Consider the following 17,558-nt stretch of genomic DNA (forward strand, 5'->3'; position numbering starts at 1 on the left):
ACATTTTATTTTAATAGTTCGGACATTTACGCACGCGGCGATACCAAATATGTCTATAAAAAATGTTTTTTACGCTTTTTGGGGGTAAAATAGGAAAAAACTGACGTTTTACTTTTTTATTGGGGGAGGGGATTTTTCACTTTTTTTTTACTTTTACTTTTACATTTTTTTACATTTTTTTTTACACTTGAATAGTCCCCATAGGGGACTATTCATAGCAATACCATGATTGCTAATACTGATCTGTTCTATGTATAGGACATAGAACAGATCAGTATTATCGGTCATCTCCTGCTCTGGTCTGCTCGATCACAGACCAGAGCAGGAGACGCCGGGAGCCGCACGGAGGAAGGAGAGGGGACCTCCGTGCGGCGTTATGAATGATCGGATCCCCGCAGCAGCGCTGCGGGCGATCCGATCGTTCATTTTAATCGCGAACTGCCGCAGATGCCGGGATCTGTATTGATCCCGGCACCTGAGGGGTTAATGGCGGACGCCCGCGAGATCGCGGGCGTCGGCCATTGCCGGCGGGTCCCTGGCTGCGATCAGCAGCAGGGATCAGCCGCGCATGACACGGGCATCGCTCCGATGCCCGCGGTTATGCTTAGGACGTAAATGTACGTCCTGGTGCGTTAAGTACCACCTCACCAGGACGTACATTTACGTCCTGCGTCCTTAAGGGGTTAATGTGTAGACAGTCTAGTGCAATGGACTTTCAAAACCAAAAATCCAGATTTTTATCCGATTAACTCTAGGGGTCCTGTTATGAATACTCTTCAGGATTTGGTTATGAAAGAGCTAATTGAGTTAAAACAGAATTATGTTAGTTCTAAAGTTGAAAATTTAACGAAATCTGAAAGAATAGCTCTGAAGGAATTGGGGATAAAGATAATTGGACCATACATGCTGCAGACAAGGGGGGGCGTTATCTGCATGGATACACAATTGTGTTGTACACTTAATAAAGCCATTTTGAGTGACAGCAAGACGTATACACCCATTGCTTATAATTCCACAGTTCTGTTTAGCAAAAAATTGGAATTACTCCTGAGGGAAGGTCTATCCCTCGGTGTTATTTCTCAGAAAGAGTATGATTGTGTTGGTTAAAAATCCCATAACTCCAATTTTTCACTCATTAACAAAAATACACAAGGACCGATTCCCGCCTCTTATGCGACCCATAGTTGCGGGAATCAGTTCCTTGAATGAACCTCTCTGTGAATGGGTTGATACCCTTCTCCAATCCCTTGTCGGCACATTTCCTAGCCATATCAAAGATTCGCAGCACCTATTGTCCATCATGGACAATATTAAATGGTGTCCATCATACTCTTGGCTACAATGGACATAGCATCCCTTTATTCCTCCCTACCCCATTCGTTATCCTTGAGAGCAGTTTCGGTATCGTGCACAATTTTTCAATCTATAGTCATGATTTATGTCAATTTATTTTGGATGCATTATCTTACATTTTATCACATAACTTTTTTTTTTTCGCTTTCAAGAACAATTTTATATTCAGAGTGCTGGTGCTTCAATGGGGGCCACGTCCTCTCCACCAGTGGCAAATATTTTTGTCCACTGTTGGGAAATGCAATATATCTGTAATGACGTCAATCTTTTTTCCTCCCATATCGTATGGTATGGAAGGTTTGTGGATAACGTGATCATAATTAGGTCGTCCTCTGAACATGAAGCGTCTTCTTTCATCGCATATGTTAACAATAATCCCCATAATTAATTTTTTGACATATTCCTGGCATCAATCTACCGCACCATTGTTTGGACATTTTATTACAAGCCAGTGAGGGACATGTTCACACCAGTACATTTAGAAACCCTACTGCAGGCAACACTATTCTCCAGGCGCAGTTGTGTCACCCCAAACACACGGTTTTAGCCGTTTCTGTTGGTGAGTTGACACGAGTCTGGAGAAACTGTTCATCCGAAGAGACCTAGCAAATTGAATTGAATACGGTATGTCACCGTTTGCGGGATAGGGGCCATCAGCCCTGGTCTCTTTATAGAGCCAAACGCAAGGTTCAGTTGAAATCTAGAAATGATCTTCTTAAAGTTAAATCATAACAACCTCTTTCGGAGACGTCTTTTACCACATATAGTTTGGGATTTAATACCATTAAGAATATTATAACTAGGTTCCTACCGGTCTTACAGCAGTATATGATCCCATCCTCACACAAGCCTACCACTTGTTCTTCTTGGTTAAATCTGAAAGGATTTTTTAAATGCGGACAGAATAGACGGTTAAAATCTCTACGATAGTTATGACCGACTGTAGATCTGTTGCTATTCAACAATTCATTAATTGTCAGTCTACATATGTTGTATATAGGATTTGCTGCAGGAGTTGCAGCATCTCCTATATTGGTAGTACAAAAAGACCTTTGAAGAAAAGGATTCAAGAACATTTGAGAGGTGTGAACAGTACGGCCTATGCAAATGCTTTGAATGTTTCAAAGCACTTTAGAACTGTACACTCAGGTGATATGTCTGATTTTCAGTTTTATGGTATCGAAGTTGTCCAACCACCAGAAAGGGGCGGTGATCATATTAAAATTCTGCACAATAGAGAAGTTTTTTTGGATCTATTCGCTACACACCTTCCAGCCATATGGTCTTAACTTAAGGTCTGATGTCATTTTGCATTATTAGATGTTCTTTGTACGTCATGTCATTATGCTTGTTTCTTTCATTATAAAACTTGTGGTGTTTGGTTCTGTTAAGGAACCTTCTATCATTATTATCATGATTTGTAGTGGAGAGGTGTTTAGGCTTTGGAATTTATAGGGTTAAACTCTTGAGTTGCTGATAGCACATTTGTTCCATTTGGCCCTATATAATCCCCTACCTTCCCACTACCCATCATGCAGCTTATGAAAGGTCACATGACCTGAAACGCATCATGCTGAACGTTTCCTGAGTTTTATTCCATTGTCACTGTTTTTGGGACTAATCCATGTCGATGTTTTAACTTGGACGAAATAAAGGTGAAGTTACTTTTAGGGTACATTCACACGTGCGGATTTTCACAGCGTATGTAGCTGCGGATCCGCTGGTGAAGGCCCCGCTCTAGTCTGGCTTTACATGTGCCTGCTGGTAGCGGCAATACGCCGCTGCAAGCAGACACACTGCAGTGATGTGCGGGGCGTACTCGCACATCGTGGCCGCTCTCCCTGCTCTGAGCTAGGCATAGAGCTCCCGTGATGTGCGAGTATACTGCGACTCGCACATCGCAGTGTGCCTAATGGTAGCGGCGTATTGCCACTACGAGCAGGCACATGTAAAGCCAGCATAGAGCCGGGCCTTCACCAGCGGATTTGCAAAGTAAAATACGCTGAAAATCCGCGCGTGTGAACGTACCCTTACTGCTGCTTCTGCATTTCTTGTCTCAGATTTGTAAATAACTTCTATTTAAAAATCTTAATCCTTCCAGTACTTACCAGCTGCTGTATGTTTTAGAGGAAGTTGAAAAGTTCTTTTCAGTCTGAGCACAGGGCTCTCTGCTGCCTCCCTTTGTCCGTGTCAGGATTTGTCCAGAGCAGGAGAGGTTTGCTATGGGGTTCTGCTTCTACTATGGACAGTTCCTGACACGGACAGAGGTGTCAGTAGAGAACACTGTGGTCAGACTTGGAAGAAATACACAACTTCCCCTGGAGCATACAGCAGCTGATAAGTACTGGAAGGATTAAGATTTGAAAATAAAAATAATTTACAAATCTGTTTAACTTTCTGGCACCAGTTGATTTGAAAAGCAACTGGTCAACTTTTCCTCTGCACAGATTGTGAGGAATTTCCCCGTCTCCAAACCTAAAAGTGCCATGATACCAGTGTCCTTGGACAACCCCATAATATGCCTCTTTGTTCTCGCTGTTGCAGGGGTACGCTGCCTTCATAAGCAGATCTGTTGGACAATGGCTATTGAAAAGGACATTTGTTATGGAAAAAGTTTTACATCCAGTATGGTTAAAAAAACAACAACAAAAAAAACTATACATTGTTTCCCATGTACACTGATGGCATGTCATGTCTGGTGGATAATCCATCAATGGTTATGCAACTACTAAGAACCCCACCAGTCATGAATGGGAAGAGGCTATAAGGCTCACAGGACACCTTGCTTATGGGTCCCCACACTGGCCTATTATGGCCACAAGTCTTGACCTGAACCTCATCAGACCTGTGGTCAGGCCGGCACATGTGCCTGTAATATTCCTGCTTGTGGGACCCCATATATGTATTTCCAGCTATGCTGATGGCAAACCCCTGCCCCCTAGGTATCCAGCTCAGTGAAGAGCCATTGTCGTGCAGCTGTAGAGCCTTTGACCTTGGCTGCTCTTGGAGGAATGAGATTACTCCATATAACCACATTACACTAACACAGAATAAAAGCGGCTCGTGCTGATCTGATTAATTGGTTGTTGCGAGATAAATTACTGGAACTATTTGAGCGCAAAAAGAAAAGCAGATGAGCCTGACATCATTTCATTTTACCGGCTCTGATGTTCCCATGTTAAGCCTCCTATACAGCTGTCAGCTTCCCTTCACTGAGGCGCCATCAGGTCATTTTGTCTGTTTTGTTATATCTGTATTCCTTTTCTTGTACATCCTTTGCTTGTAAATTCACCTTCATCCTTATCAATTGTTTGGAAGCTTCCATAATATAAAACTATATTTTAATTACCAAAACTTCCCAGTTGTAAGACCAGTGCAGCAATGCTTCCCTGATGCCTATAGACAGTCTATTGCTGTAAATGTTTCTTCTTTTAGGGCATTATTTTACTATATGAGGCTCTCCAGCTGTTGCAGAACTACAACTCTCATCATGCGTTATGCCACAACACCCTTTGGCTTCATGCTATACAAATAACTCTTCTCCACATTGAAGTTAAGAGTAAATAGTCGCCAACTTAAGATCTATCACGCTTGTGATCCCTACGTTTCAAAAGGTCTCCAGACTCATTTAGGAGGAGCCGCTGATGTGCAGCAATCTAAGTTACGGACTACAGACATTGTGTCAGCATCAGCTCCGAGATCTCTGGAAATGAGATTGTCAAGCCAAGCTGAAAGGTGCAGGTGGTGATCAGAGCCGCTTCAAGCGAACAGATCACATTGGTGACAATCTTAGAAATTTTTTCTATGGAAATGTCATTTATTCTCTAAAAGCAGAGATACTTTAAAGGGGTACTCCGTCCTGAGACATCTTATCCCCTATTCAAAGGATAGGGGATAAGATGTCTGATCGTGGGGGTCCCGCAGCTGGGAGCACCATAATCTCAGTGCAGCAACCAGCGTTCGTTTACAACGCTGGGGTTGTGACCTCTTGACCACGCCCCTTGTGACATCACACCACACCCCCTCAATGCAAGTCTATGGGAGGGGGCGTGGCGGTGCCACACCCCCTCCCATAGACTTGCATTGAGGGGGCGTGGTCGTGACATCTCGACCCCCGCCGCCCGCTACAAGTGTTCAGAACAAAATGTTCCGAACGATGGGGCAGCGGAGTAACCTGTGCAAAATAAGTTCTACAGTTTTCCGGAATAATTTACTTCACAGTTTCTCGTGATTTTCCAGATCTCCGCTTTGTCAGCAAATGGAATTGTAGTCATTAGCATGTGAGGGCTTGTTACATTGTATCAGTTATACAACCATGTTGCTTTATTTACATAAAACTGGAAGGATGTTTAGATACGTTGTGGATCTTGTGTATTAATCAAAGTTTAAACACATAAAAACAGCTTTTTTACAAACAAACAAAACACACTTTCATGTGGTGTGTAAGGAACGGTCTGGGGGCGCTATTCCAGACCGCTGTTTTTCTTTTAATTTGTCACCATGTCAGTGTGTGCGGTCTCCACAGCAGCCATGTATATTATAGCTCTGTGTCCAGATTGGAAATAATGCACTGCTCTCAGCTTTCACAGCAAGAAGTCCCAGCGATAACTCAAGCACTGGTTAGCAGCTGTGTCACATCTGCAAGCGAACTCCTATGATACTAGGAAACTACTGCATGGTGGGTCAACATGGATACGTTCTGGCGATCTTATGAATATGGCAGACGCGATTAGGAAATGGTCAAAATAACATTGAAGTGTACCTGTGTATATTTTTGTCCCCAGAGCTATTGTTTGTGTGTCTCTCTATGAGCAGTCCAAGTACAAGATGTGTGTGTAGACAGGCAGGGCTCTGTGCGCCGAGGACAAGCGGGGCTCTGTGCGCCGAGGACAAGCGGGGCTCTGTGCGCCGAGGACAAGCGGGGCTCTGTGCGCCGAGGACAAGCGGGGCTCTGTGCGCCGAGGACAAGCGGGGCTCTGTGCGCCGAGGACAAGCGGGGCTCTGTGCGCCGAGGACAAGCGGGGCTCTGTGCGCCGAGGACAAGCGGGGCTCTGTGCGCCGAGGACAAGCGGGGCTCTGTGCGCCGAGGACAAGCGGGGCTCTGTGCGCCGAGGACAAGCGGGGCTCTGTGCGCCGAGGACAAGCGGGGCTCTGTGCGCCGAGGACAAGCGGGGCTCTGTGCGCCGAGGACAAGCGGGGCTCTGTGCGCCGAGGACAAGCGGGGCTCTGTGCGCCGAGGACAAGCGGGGCTCTGTGCCCCGAGGACAAGCGGGGCTCTGTGCCCCGAGGACAAGCGGGGCTCTGTGCCCCGAGGACAAGCGGGGCTCTGTGCCCCGAGGACAAGCGGGGCTCTGTGCGCCGAGGACAAGCGGGGCTCTATAACATGTTCCCACCTCACACAGCAGGATGATTGACAAGCCAGGAGCCTGCACAGAGCCCTGCTTCTCCTGCCCTCACTTCCTTTATTTGGACTCCTCATAGACACACACAGGCAATAGCTTCTGGGACAGCATTTTTTTCACCCAAAAATATACACATTTTTTAACCAATGTATATTACAAATATACATCTAATGGTATTTTCTACATTATATCAAAAGTTTTTGTTGGTGACAGGTACACTTTAACATAACAATAGAGGTCGGTCTTTTCGAGATGTCCATCCCTTTTGTCCTGTTGTTCTTCAGTGTCATTAGTTCTTGGATTGAACATTTATCTCCATCCTGAAATACCCGGAGAGCACAAGGTCTACTAGTCTAATCTCCATCACTTGTGTTTTTGTGGAATAAAACTACTTCTGGCTATTCAGACCTTATGCAGACAGTGGACCAGCCATTTTAATCTTAGCTCTGTTTTTCTAGTACAGAAAACACCTCCTGCACTACTAGTGGTTAGACTAGTGTTTCCTAACCCGGGTGCCTCCAGCTGTTGCAAAACTACAACTCCCAGCATGCTCGGACAGCCGACGAGCATGCTGGGAGTTGTAGTTTTGCAACTGCTGGAGGCACCCTGGTTTGGAAACACTGGGTTAGACTAATCCAAACCCTAAGATGTAAAAAAAATAGAATCGGCATAAAAGGAAGAAGAAAATATTTGCCATGGAATATATTGTCCCTTGTTAGTGGAAGATAAGGTCAGTGGAGATGTGATGGTCTCTTTATAGTGTCAGTGTTGCAGGAAAAAAACCTTCATCACTTCATTGCAGAATTCTACCTTTATGAAAAGGTTGGTTTATGTGTGAAAGCCTGGCATTTTGCTATAAAAAATAATGGGGAGAGCCACCAGCAAATGCGGGTTGGTTGCAGTGACTTCAGTGTTTCAGTGCTGACCTCTTTCGGTGTGCCGTATTTGTCAGGTCTGTATTGTACAGTGAGTTCAGGTTGGATTCATAAAGAAGATGTAAAACCGTGGACTAATGCCATTCTGCACGGTGGAAATGCCAACATTATTCCAAATGCTCAGCTGTGTTATTAATGTCCGTGGATTGTCACTTTGGCTCCTTGGCCTGCTGCATGTGGCTCGCAAGCTGTCTGCAGCTGGAAATAATAGCGTGTGTTTGCTGCATTAGAAATGTCATAGTATTACTGAAACTTAGCACCAGGGTCAAAACCATGAGGCTGGCAATGTATACCAGAGAACCGTGTAGCTGGCATCTGCCTCAATCTCATATAACAGGCACTTGGCACACAAGCCAGTACTGTAGACTGGGGTTTGTACCAGCTCAGTATTACTGCCATCTAGCTCTTTTTTTTCTTTTTCTTTTAGTAGTTCATTAGAACAAAAAATGTATATATATTTTTTCTGCTATTTGATGGGGGACTCCAGTGGAAATTGTTGCTTATTTTTCTTTTTAATTTCTTCCAGTGGCTCAAAATGTGGCTTATCTTTTTCATGTGCATAAACATGAAAAAAAAAAACTTGGGAGCGGCTACAGTTCACATTCACATAAAACTTGAATCCTCAGAAAAAAACAAACAACATGCAGGCTTCCAAACTTACACTCTGTGGGGGAGATTTATCAAAACCTGTCAAGAGGAAAAGTTGCTGAGTTGCCCATAGAAACCAATCAGATCACTTCTTTCATTTTGCAGAGGCATTTTCAAAAATGAAAGAAGCGATCTGATTGGTTGCTATGGGCAACTCAGCAACTTTTCCTCTACACAGGTTTTGATAAATCTCCCCCTGTGAGTGGCCAAACAAAGACCACTCACAACTGTAACAGGCGTCTTGATAAAATGGAGAAATCTTCGGTTGCCGCTACACTCCCCTCTGGTGGAATATTTCCCACCCCAAAAACGAACAAAACTGTAAAAATTAGAGGAGCGGACACACCTATCTCCATTTTAGTTGATATACACAAAAAATTAGTAAGTCAGTGCACTTATTTCACCGAGGGGAGCCAAAGTCCATCTTGCTCCCCTCGTACCGGCAAGCTTATCTTTCCCACTTTCGTTCCTCGAGCTGTTCTTTTCAGCAGATACTTAGCAATTGATGTTCCACCTGGAAATCTCTTCTTTAAAACCATATATCAGTACGGACTTCACTTATATACAGTAATGACATTTATTGCACATATATAAAACAGTTAAAACATAACTGTTTTATATATGTGCAATAAATGTCATTACTTTATATAAGTGAAGTCCGTGCTGATATATGGTTTTAAAGAAGAGATTTCCAGGTGGAACATCAATTGTGGAGTATCTGCTGAAAAGAACAGCTGGAGGAACAAAAGTGGGATAGATAAGCTTGCCGGCACGAAGGGAGCAAGATGGACTTTGGCTCCGTTCGGTGAAGTAAGTGCACCGACTTACTAATTTTTTGTGGAGATAGGTGTGTCCGCTCCTCCAATTTTTTCTTTTTTTCCAGTTTCATGTGCATTAAAGGAATAGCTGAGCATCTGGTTGCCAGCTGTCAAGAGTTTATGGCCAGCTTGACACCCTATCTGGTCATATTGAATAGTTTATTGTTAGCCAAACCTGCCAATTTTGGCATGAGCAGCTTACAGTCAAATGTGTATGGAGTCCTTCTGACTTTTTCACCTTCGATGGCAGATGTCAGGAGGGAGAGAAGGATCTGGCATGCTGGATTACTCTGTCCTTTTTGTTTTTAGAAAAGATGAGCCACCTTAGGAGTGCCTGTCAGCAGCTTATCCATGTCCCCATGGAGAACACATACCTGCTAGTCTGTGACCAGCATGAAAGTATGCTTGGGGTGTTTTCCAAAAGAGATACCTGTTGGTCAAACGCTCATTCAGTTGATATCTGTAGGAACATTAGATGAACAGCACTTTTTAGGCTGGGTTCACACTTGCATTGGGTGCCTCAGTCACAAACATACTGTGCCATTTTTTTGCCCGGTTAAAAGCCAAACACAGGAAACCTGACTAAACACATTTTAGGCTGTATTCACACCTCGTTTTCAGCCTACGGTTGCCGGATCCGGCTGGGGGAGGGGAAAACCGGGCTCTCCCGTACCCCAGGGGGACCAGTTCTGAAATCCATTTACTTTAAGGAGCAGACCGGAGTCAGACGGTGACTCCGGTCAGCTCATTTTTGGCCCGCATCCAGTTTTGTGACTGACCTAAAACCGTAGTATACTACGGTTTTAGGTCCGGTCAGGAAACCAGATATGGGTCAAAAATGAGCTGACCGGAGTCACCGTCTGACTCCGGTCTGCTCCTTAAAGTAAATGGATTTCAGAACTGGTCGGGCTGGGGTACGGGAGAGCCCGGTTTTCCCCTCCCCCAGCCGGATCCGGCAACCGTAGGCTGAAAACGAGGTGTGAATGCAGCCTAAGGCTGGGTTCACACCACGTTTTTGCAATACAATTCCTGTATCAGGTTTTTGGATGAAAAACAGATTCCTCAAAACCGGACTAAACTGTATTAAAACGTGTACAAATTTTAACCCGTTTACGGTTGAAAACCGTATACAGTTTGAAAAATTATGTCTGGTTGCATCCATTTTTTAGGAAAAATACTGTATACATTTTTACCTTTTCACTCTGAAATTCCAAGAAAAAAACTGCGAAGTCAAACACCGTATAGTGCAAACCGGATGGAACTGTACGCACGTATGGTTCTGTATGGTTCCCATTGACTCCCATGTTTAAAAAAAAAAGTATACAGTTTTCATAAGTTTTTTTCACCCGGACCAAAAATTATGGTAGGCTGCAGTTTTGGGTATGGAAAAAAACCGGACAAAACCGTACAAGATGCAAAACGGACACAACCGGATGCATAGTTTGGCATACAGTTTTCAATGGAGAGTCAATGCATACAGTGTTTTAACACGGTTTTGTACGGTTTTCACATTGAAAACGTATATGGGAACTGTATTGCAAAAACGTGGTGTGAACCCGGGTCACTTAGGCACAAAAAAGTATCCAGTGTGCAACAGATCCGCTTGTGCCATTTGTTTTTGTTTTGCTTTATTGATGGAGCAAAACACAAAAAAGCTAATACAGGTTTTTGTTTGGATAGTTTAACGTTTCCACTTTGTAAGTATACATGTTGGGTATGATAACCCTTCAGTTAACCAGGTAAGTGGCTGTATCCTGTGAGGCTTTGTTGCTGTCTCTATTACGTATATGCAGGTCGGCTTTCCACATGCTCCTTTATTCTATGTACTGCACCTGGAGCTGATGGTTTGTTTCAGCGTTAGACGCGGCACCAACACATGGATACTCAGCAGACACCTTGTTTGCCGGCGCGCTGCCTCTTTTCTCTTGGGTTTGCACATAGATGATTATGTTCTCTTGCTCTGTGTAACCTGAGCTAGATTTACAAATCCATCCACGGGCACGCACAGCAGTCACAGAGATGCTTTTCATCTCTTCAGCAGTGCTACAAGAGATACATTATTCAAGGCCGAGAAGACTGAGATGTTATTGTCCGTGGAGGTGTTCTTATAAGTAACAGCATTGTGAAGGAATGGAGTGTTTGTTGAACGAAGCACAGACTGAGTACATGTATTACCAGAAGAAGGGTTAGGGGCCCATCTCGTCTTACACTTGACCTATAAGGACAGGAATATATAATGTTGGGCTTGTTTTCTGGGTCGGCGTTGTCATTTCAGCATTATCTGAAAGTATGTTGTAAGTGTATGTATCATTGCTGGTGACTAATGGAGGTCGACAGTTCAGAAGACTTTAAAGGGGTAATCCAGGAAAAAACATACACACATAAATTAGGGCTGCACAATATATCGCAAAAGCAATCGAATCGCGATTTTTGCGACATGGCCCCCCGGGAAAAATGCGATTATCTGCCTGGGCCAGCCAGAGCAGGTAAAAACGAATTTAAATACTAAAAGTCAGTGTTTCCCAACCAGGGGGCCTCCAGTTGTTGCAAAACTACAACTCTTAGCATGCCCGGACTGGCAAAGGCTGTCCGGGCATGCTGGAAGTAGTAGTTTCACAACAGCTGGAGGAACCCTGCTAGAAAAACACTGAGCTAAGGGCGCAGGGAGAAAAATAAAAAAAAACCTGCTCACCTAGTCCCGGTCCCTGCAGATTCGTCTCCGTGCGCTCCGGAGTTTACTCTCTTCTTAGTACAGGCAGTAGGACCTTTCCCTTTTCAGCCAATCACTGGCTGCAGTGGTGTCACGTGTCAAGCCAGTGATTGGCTGATGGGGAAAGGTCTTGTACTATGTTGTTTTTGGAGTCACCTTTTTACTGGGAATCCTAGGTCATGGTCTTCCTATATTGAAGGTACACAACCAGATGAAACAGATGACGAAGTTCCCACTTCAGGCTCTATACTTATGTATTGTAGGGTTAAAGCATGATGGAAGGATTGAACAGAAGCCTAAGACCCTGGCTAGACAGTACATCAATCTCTGGCTCCCATACACAACCCTACAGTCATATTATTAGTTACCTCTAAGCAGTAAAAGGGATTTTCCAGGCAAAACTTTGCTTACTGCCTCCCAGTGCATTAAAACCATTCATACTGACCTCTTTCGCTATCACTGTCAGATCTTCTGGTCCCGAGTGCACTCGCTTTCTGCTAGCTGATGACTTCATTGGAAGCTGTCAGAACATGAACACGGCTGGGATTAGACAGCGGGAGCACAGGGAGGCCGTAAGCAAAGTTTTCTATTTGCCTGGAAGACCCTTTTGAGGTGATTGTCTGCATCCCTGGTGGTCAAAGGCTTTCAATGGTTAATATTAGCATCCCTGGTGACCTATGATTATATAGGCATTAATGTTAGCAACAGGGTTGCTTCTGGTATCCAGGGTGGTCTAGGGAAGTTATGGGGTTAATGTAAGGATGTGTGTGGAGGGGTTTCAGCAATCAAATTATTAATTTTAAGATCCTGGTGGGGGGCATTGGAAGGGTTTTATCTGCAGTGTCCCAGTGGGGAATGCTCTTTCTGAATTGATTTTCCTACACTGATTATAGAGATGTATGCAGGGAGGGGATAGAGCGCACTGTTCTCTCTATGATCAGGCAGAGTGCTTTTGATTTACTCTGCCCAATCGTTAAAGGGAGAGCTTATGTTGTGTGGGCAGAAGCAGATGTCGCCAGAGCAGGAATAGCTTCTCATCTCGGTAACCGTGCAGGAAAGAGTCAGTTCCACAGAGGGATAAATGGGGATGTTCTTTGTTTTGCCCACAATATATCTATAGGACCCCACTACACTTCTGCCCCCTGCACAGTACAGTCCTTTTTATCTATTAGTGTTTGTTCACACCTTCAAAAACAGTCTCCAAAACAGCTTTCATGTCAGCGTGTTTTTTACCCATGGTTGTACAGGTGTTTTTTCTTTCTAAGCTCCCATTGATTTTCATTTGAGCTTCCAGGTGGAATCGCTCTGAAAAAGTCACTTCTCTTCTTTTCAGCGCTGTTTTCATGCTGTTTCGAGCATCTCCCCATGGAAGTCAGAGAGAGATGGAAACTGCATGTTTTTAAGGCATTTTGGGAGCTATTTTAGCCTGTGTGAACATTACTATGCATTATGCTGTGGCCTGTCTACAGTTTATGCTTTGTCTTTGTTTCAGAGAGAGATGAGAATAAGATTATGCCAAAGGTCAGAACACCTAATCTATAGAAACTTAGATTTATGATCTTTCTTTTCCTGTTTTATTACCTACTTAAAGTTACAGGTAAACTTTTATATATTCAGGGATTGCATATATTGAAGTGACATTTTGTGTTCTGCTAAATAATTTTGACTGCACAAGAATAAGCCTAAATTGCCTTTATCCCTGCAGAAGTATTATGGTTTACATGGGGGCAGTAGTGTAATGCACGGGCAGCATGTCTACAACAGGATTAGTGTAAATCTGCCGTGTAATCGCTTCTTGGACCAATACACATAGATTGCAGTTTCAAAACCCTATCTAAATGTTATGAATAGAGATGAGCGAACTTACAGTAAATTTGATTCGTCACAAACTTCTCAGCTCGGCAGTTGATGACTTTTCCTGCGTAAATTAGTTCAGCCTTCAGGTGCTCCAGTGGGCTGGAAAAGGTGGATACAGTCCTAGGAAAGAGTCTCCTAGGACTGTATCCACCTTTTCCAGCCCACCGGAGCACCTGAAAGCTGAACTAATTTATGCAGGATTAGTCATTAACTGCCGAGCCGAGAAGTTCGTGACGAATCGAATTTACTGTAAGTTCGCTCATCTCTAGTTATGAACTGTAATTCACAGCGGATTGTTCCATGCCCAAATTCACTCTAAGCGTATGTTTACACTACGGCATCTCCACTAGCAGAATTCTTCTCAGACACTCTGGTGACTGCCGCCAAAGTCCTTCTGCGGTAGGATCAAATCACCATTGACGGCAATGCGGTAATTCTGCCGAAAGAGTGAACATATTTAGCTGATCAATTTCAGTGGCAGAATTCTATGCCACTGAAATTCCTTAGTGTAAATCGGTCCGTGGAAGGCCCATTCACACAGTGGAATTCCTGAGCGCAATTCCTCACGTGGAAATTCCATTCTGTGAACATACCCTTAGGCTAAGTTTACAGGGCATAATTTCCGTGCAAAGATTCCGCAGAAGCAGAGTCTCATTGATTTCAGTGGGATTCTGCTAACCTGTTCACATAGCAGAATTTCCACACTGGAAACATCTGGCGTAGGAATTCAAATTCCGGTGTCCGCAGAAAGAATAGACCTTTCTATTCCTTTTGCGGACTTTGCATGGAATGCATTGCCATCTATGAGACAGCGCATTCCCCAAGTGCTCCTAGCACCAGCATGTTATGCTGACGCTCTGCACTCAGGGGCAATGTCCGCGCTGAGATTTATTCCGGCACTCTGCATTCAGGGGCAATGTCCGCGCTGAGATTTATTCCGGCACTCTGCATTCAGGGGCAATGTCCGCGCTGAGATTTATTCCGGCACTCTGCATTCAGGGCAATGTCCGTGCTGAGATTTATTCCGGCACTCTGCATTCAGGGCAATGTCCGTGCTGAGATTTTCCGTGCGGACATTGCCATGTAAACATAGCCTTAGGCTATTATGGTTTAGGTTATTATAGGCTTAGGTTAGTATTATGGACTATTTTATTTATAAAACATCCATTTTGTTTCAAAAAAGTCCCCAAATACAGTGTGGTTTCAATGTACATTTCCACTGAACTTAATGGAAAAAATTTCTGGTACCGTAATTGCCCTTCTAGTGAAATAGAAATTTTTAGCCTTTTAAAAAAAAAAAAAAAAAATTTAAATGTAAAACAGGCTTTTTGAGGCTAAAAAAGCAACTTGGATTTTTTTTTATTTTTTTACTCCTGCCATAGGTTACCATTGTCTAGTTATTCATCCCCAACCAGCAGGCTGTTCTTTCACTAATGTTGTATTGCAGGCAGCCACAGTCGGGCCTCCTTTGCCACTTAGATTATAGTTATAAAGAGAGAGAGAGAGCGCTGGTGAGAGTAAATGATAATTTGGAGAAACTCTTACCACAGGCGGTTGTGTGAGCTCACACACAACAATGGTCAGCGGGGGGATCTAAAGCCCGGTCTGCAGCCTCCCAACCAAACGAGCAGTAAAGGGTGAGGACTTCCAGGGAGCGATGGGTTACAGCGGCGCTGACCAGGTATATGCACGTCAGGTGAGTAGGAAAGAAGGATTTATTTAAAACAATGCAACGCATTTCACCGCGCTTGCACGGCTTCATCAGGCATGACAGTCAAGGTAAGGAGGGATCTTATATATGGAGCATTATTAACTCTTTCATAATCTGTATTGCATCTTTAACAATAGTTAAAATCAGGTTACTATTCAAACTTTATAACCAACATCTACAGAATAAAATATATATAGATTATAACCATACACCACATTTTTATATAGGATAGGTGTGTGAGAGACGCGCATACATATGCGCAACACAACCAACAGTTATCATAATTATCACTAATATCTCTTTTTCTTTATGTCCATTTACATTTTTATTTATATTTTCATAACTATTACAAACTCAATTAGATTGAATAGGTTCAAATATAGTACCTTTTTCCCCTCAAAATGAAAGCCTAGTTGCGCACTAGCATGCGTGCCCACTCACACACAATCCATATGTGAATAGGATTCGGACCATATAAAATAATATTAAAATTGAATATTATCCATATTACAAAGAGCCTAAGAGAAAAAAGAAAACAAATCTAGAAAGATTCAAAAACAAAAATTGATACTATAAGGAGTTAAAACTTATATGCGAAAACGCGGAATATGAACAGAGCATCAGGATCAAAATTACCGCACGTTATCGATTGTTTCATTTAATCCCTGAGGGATCAACGTGGCCAATTTATGTATCCAGAACGACTCCCAATTGATCAAGCATTGAAATCGATTGGAATAATCTTCTGGGATTTGTTTGAGTATGAATAATTGTAATGTACTCATGTCACCTTTATGTATAATAGAAAAATGTCGCGAAGCCTATCGACACAGAAGATCATCCCAATCTATTTCAATGTTTGATCAATCGGGAGTCGTTCTGGATACACAAACTGGCCACATTGATCCCTCAGGGATTAAATGAAACAATCAATAAAGTGCGGTAATTTTGATCCTGATGCTCTGTTCATATTCAGCGTTTTTGCATATAATTTTTAACTCCTTATAGTATCAATTTTTGTTTTTGAATCCTTCTAGATTTTTTTTCTTTTTCTCTTCATGGTTTCTCTTTTTTTCTCGTAGGCTCTTTGTAATATCGATAATATTCAATTTTAATATTATTTTATATGGTCCGAATCCTATTCACATATGGATTGTGTGTGAGTGGGCACGCATGCTAGTGCGCAACTAGGCTTTAATTTTGAGTGAAAGAAAGGTACTCTATTTGAACCTATTCAATCTTATTAAGTTTGTAATAGTAAAATATAAATAAACATTTAAATGGATATAAACAAAAAGAACTATTAATGATAATTATGACAACTGTTGGTTGTCTTGTGCATATGTATGCGCGTCTCTCACACACATATCCTATATAAAAATTTGGTGTATGGTCCTTAATCTATATCTATATCTATATATATATATATATATATATATATATATATATATATCTTATTCTGTAGATGTTGGTTATAAAGTTTGAATAGTAACCTGATTTTAACTATTGTTAAAGATGCAATACAGGTTATGAAAGAGTTAATATTAGGGATCGAGCGATATCGATTTTTTTTATGGCCGATACCGATAATCTGTGGAGGTTAAGGCCGATAATTTACACCGATATTCCGGTATAAGTTATCGGCTATTTCTCTCCCTGTTCCCGGGGTCCATGCTACTTCTGTCTCCGGCGGCGTCCTGAGCTGTCACTCTGTGCACTGACAGTGACGTCGCATTGAGGACGTCTCTCATCATTGCGCAGCGCACACTGTAATGCATGACGCCGCAGGAGCCAGAAGTAGCGTGGACCCCGGGCCCCGGGAACAGGTAATTATAAAACCGGGGATGGGGGAGGCAATGGGGCGGCGGCCGTCACTGGCCGGGGCGGTGCGGTGGAGGCGTTCATTTATCGGATTATCGGCAAGGTAATTGCCGATACCGATAACGTCCAAAATCTTGAATATCGGCCAAACCGATAATTGGTCGATCCCTAGTTAATATTGCTCCATATATAAGATCCCTCCTTATCTTGATTGTCATACCTGATGAAGCCGCACAAGCGTGGTGAAACGCGTTGCATTGTTTTAAATAAATCCTTCTTTTCTACTCACCTGACGTGCCCATC

General features: G+C 43.1%; 1 protein-coding gene across 6 annotated transcripts in view; it reads left to right on the forward strand.

Moving 5' to 3' along the window:
* The window catches only part of STRBP (spermatid perinuclear RNA binding protein), a 163,189-nt gene that overhangs the window by 25,488 nt on the left and 120,143 nt on the right, over nt 1-17,558 (forward strand). The gene's annotated exons all lie outside the window — the stretch shown is intronic.

Source organism: Hyla sarda, chromosome 9 (assembly GCF_029499605.1).
Source record: "Hyla sarda isolate aHylSar1 chromosome 9, aHylSar1.hap1, whole genome shotgun sequence".
Taxonomy (NCBI): Eukaryota; Metazoa; Chordata; class Amphibia; order Anura; family Hylidae; genus Hyla; species Hyla sarda.